Source organism: Sinocyclocheilus rhinocerous, unplaced genomic scaffold (genome assembly GCF_001515625.1).
Source record: "Sinocyclocheilus rhinocerous isolate Xijiao unplaced genomic scaffold, SAMN03320098_v1.1 scaffold432, whole genome shotgun sequence".
NCBI classification, from domain to species: domain Eukaryota; kingdom Metazoa; phylum Chordata; class Actinopteri; order Cypriniformes; family Cyprinidae; genus Sinocyclocheilus; species Sinocyclocheilus rhinocerous.
The window spans coordinates 388,073-392,270 of record NW_015627225.1 but is presented as its reverse complement, the minus strand read 5'-3'; the positions used below and the strand labels follow the sequence as shown (position 1 = coordinate 392,270).

The following is a 4,198-nucleotide window of genomic DNA, read 5'->3' as shown; positions in this document are numbered from 1 at the left end:
ATGTGTGTGTGTGTGTGTGTGTGTGTGTGTGTGTGTGTATGTAAATGTGAACTATTCCTTTAACTTGGAATAATAAAGAGCATTTAATTTTTCATACATTTCATAAATATACATTTTAATATTCATTTCATTTACCACATTTGTGAACAAATTATTGAATTAAATCTTTTCAATTAATCATTTGTTCTGATTCACCAGTCTGCTTCTCGAGTTCAATTTTCAGTGATTCTGAAGTTAACAGCGAAGGTGAATAAATAATGAAGCCATTTTCATTTTTGGGTAAACTATTCCTTTAACTGGGAATGATAGAGAAGAATGTTCTCTCATTGTTTACTCACTCTCATGTTGTTCCAAACCAAGAAAGAAAGAATGACTGAAATTGAAAGAAATGAAAAAAAAAATGTACTGGCTGATCTTTTTAATTGAAGTTATTGTTCGTTTCAATAAATCCTTTGATCTGATTCACCAAACAAGTTTAACTCAAGGCTCAGAGTGATTCCAAAGTTAACAGTTCCCTGTGGAACAACATCAAGGTGAATAAATGATGGTAAAAAAAAAATGTTCTTTTCGAGTGAACTATGCCTTTAAGAGAGTTTTGTAAAAGAAAAGAAAAACGTACTGTTCTTTATTTATCCCCAAAGGCAAAGTCAAGTGCAAAACAAAAACACCATTAAACAAAGTAAAGTAACATGAGCTTTGGATGACTGGAACTGTGCATTACTACAAACCATCTCAGTTACGATTCCTCACAATATTCGCACTCTGTATTGACATGTAACCACTGACATGTAACCGGCTGGGCTTAACTCACAATGTTTCAAAAGGGTGAGTGAAAAGCCTAACAGGAAATGACAATGAGGAATGGCATCTGTGCAGTGCCACCTTGAGCTGCTGGTGTTGCATCAAGACGTGCTGTACAGGTGACACATTACTAACAGAGTGTACAGCAAGACTGTAGCCTGGCGAATCAACTGCTGCCATGGATACAGAGACTTTTGCAATCTCAGCCAGACAGTTAGCTAAGACTGGCGTTTATATGATTCTCTAGTATGCTTTCATTAACAGAGAGAGAGAAAGAGGGAGAGAGCAGATGTTTGTGCACAGTGAAATGTGACTTACTGTCCCCCACAGGTACAATCTGTCTCAAACCTGCTATCAGACTCTCATTCCCCCCTCAGTGTTCTGAGCTAGTGTTCTGGTCCAGTCACACACTCAGACAGCTGCAGGCGTGTGTGTGTGTGTGTGTGCCAGCTTAATGCCTGTCATTTATTTAATAAGTTGCTGGTGATTATGAGAGAGACCCAGGAGAAATCTGACAGGAATGAGGATGCTGTTCTTTCTCAAAACCTGAGAGTTACAGGAACACTCAAGAGGAATTAAAGACACACATCTTTCTGCTCTATACTTGTGTGTTTGTGACTGTGTGCTAGATATAAAATGAAACAGGGTGCAAAAGAAAAGGAGAGAAAGAAGCAAGGATGATAATGAAAAACAATGCAGAAAAAGTGAGAGGTTTTATTCCTTTCCTGTCTATACATTTATTTGTTTGTTAAGTATGTATATGTTGGATAATGTACAACCAGATGGTCAGAATGGCAAAATAAATCTATTTAGGGTGATACAAGACCTCATGACCGTGTCAGGAATTATTTTTTGAAACTATCCTGACAGGTAATACCATATTTGTCTATTATCCATGGCAACATACAAGTGCTACTTTCACATCTTTCTTTTTATATTGACACATTTAGCATGATGTTATTACTCAAAATGGTAAACTGCTTAGTGAAGTAAAAAAAGGCATTTAAACCTTAAATGGCTAGAAGCCATTATGAGATACAAAAATAAGGGTTCAAATAGATAAACATGTTATAGTCCATAGAAAAAGTAACTTGGACTGCAGATAAAAAAATTCCTGCGATGGCAAAGCTGAATTTTCAGTCTTTAGTGTCACATGATCCTTCAGAAATCATTCTAATATGCTGATTTGGTGCTCAAGATTATTATCAATGTTAACAATAGTTTTGCTGCTGAATATTTTTGTGGAAATTGGGTTCTTTGAGGAATAGACCGTTCAGAAGTACAGCATTTATTTAAAATGAAAAGATCATAACATTATAAACATTATAAACGCCTTTACTATTGCTTTTGAACAATTAAGTGGGTTTTTGCTGAATAAAATTATTAATTTCTTCCCAAGAAAAAAAGTTGATTTTGCAATATTGCTTTAATTTTTGTCTTGCAGCTAGAAAGATAGGACTATAGAAAGTTTTAAGCAAATCTGCAACTAATATAAAATAATTTGCACACAAACTAATATTTCATATCCATGTATTTATTTATTCGTTAAGCTGCTGTGTAATATATGGGATAGCATACAGTCAAGACTGTACATTGTCCCTTACATATTTAATATGCTTTAAAGAAGAATGCTAAGAAATGTCCCAAAAATGTCAATTACCTCCATTAAATATGCAGCACCTCTGGTAAGTCAGCATTAACAGCAGGAGTTCTTAGAGAAAAAGTCAAACAACAATCAACAGATTTTGATCCTCCATCTGCTCACATACTTTCCCTCTCCGAACGCCGTCCACTTTTAGAGACTCTTAATAATGAGTAATTGGCAGAGCGCACTCACCAGACTCTCAGCTAATGCACCTGCTACCCCTGACTGTGTCAGAAAGAAAGAGCAGCGGGCACCAGATGTGAAGGCCGCATCCACCCCAACCCACAGCGTCACTTTAGACTGACCCACTTTCAGTTTTTAACTGTAATTGCTGGTTGGAAAAAAACTGATCACATCCAAAGATGAGTCATACTGTAAATGATTCTTATTATTTGCTGTCCGAAAGCATGGGTGTGTCTCAAACCCCAACATCTGAACTGTTGCCTCACTATTTATTGATTGGAAATGAAAGAAAAACCATTGAAGAAAATGTGAATCAAACATTATTGTTTAGTGATGTTCAGTTACCAAGCAACAACTCCTACATGCATCAGCACAGTACCAATGACAGTCTGAATGGAGAGAACTACAGAAAATGATGGAATTGTTAGGATAGTAGGGATATACTGTATATATCATAATAAAAAGCATGCAGGTATATCAGAATAAAAAATTCATTCTCAGCTATTCAAAGGAACAGTTTATCAAGGAAGAAAAGGAAAATTCTGTCAATATTTTCTTACCCTAATGCCATTCCAAACCTGTATGCTGTTATTTTTTGCATGTAACAAGTGGAGAATTTTTAAGAAATTATTTTGCAGATAAAGAAAATTATCAGTGAATAATGACTTAAATTTCAGTCTGTTCCTCACTTAAAGCTAAAGCATCACAAGTCGTGAAAATTTTCTAAATAAAACACATAAATCGTATGCTGTTTTTATAGTCTTTTTTCTCTTCTTTTTTTTACCTTGACAGCCCACAGTCACTATAATATATATTTTACAAAGAGAAAAAAAATTGGGCTGAACTATTTATTTAAAGGACTAGCTGACCTAAAAATTTAATTTTTCCATTATTTACACACCATCGTGTCAATCCAAACCTGTATGACTCTTCTGTGGAACAGAAATATTTATATAAATATTTATTTTGAAATATGTCTCAGTGTATTTTGTCCATAAAATGAAAGTCAAAAGGGTTCCGTGTAGTTTTGCACCTCAATGACTTTCATTGTATGGACAAAAACAGTTCTTCAAAATGGAGCTGAACGATATGACCTAAAATCACAAATTCGATTAACTGAACATTTTAACTAGATTTTGATTAATGAACGATTATTTTATTTATTTATTTAATTGCATAGTTCACTGACAAGGTTTGTACTGTAAATATGCTCAACTATTAAAGGTGAGTACATTTCTTATCTTTGTGATTTTAAAATAATTGAAGGAAACATTATTTATGCTTATTTATTGAATATTTAAAAAAACTGAAATCAAAGCACACATTTCTTGAAATGAAAACGTATTATGAAAAAGTCACATTTCTGTTTGAATGTAAAATGGATATTTTTACATTAAAAATATTTAAAGGGGTCCTATTATGCTTTTTCACTTTTTCAACTTTAGTTAGTCTGTAATGTTGTTGTTTGAGCATAAAAAATATCAGCAAAGTTACAAAGCTCAAAGTCCAATTCAAAAGGAGATATTTTATTTAACAGAAATCACTTTTCAAAAACTACAACGAACGACT

The 4,198-nt window shown here is 33.8% G+C and overlaps 1 protein-coding gene across 1 annotated transcript in view; it reads right to left on the bottom strand.

Annotated features, from left to right (window-relative positions):
* LOC107721130 (disks large-associated protein 2-like) overlaps nucleotides 1-4,198 on the bottom strand; it is a 150,826-nt gene that overhangs the window by 86,056 nt on the left and 60,572 nt on the right. The window lies entirely within an intron of this gene.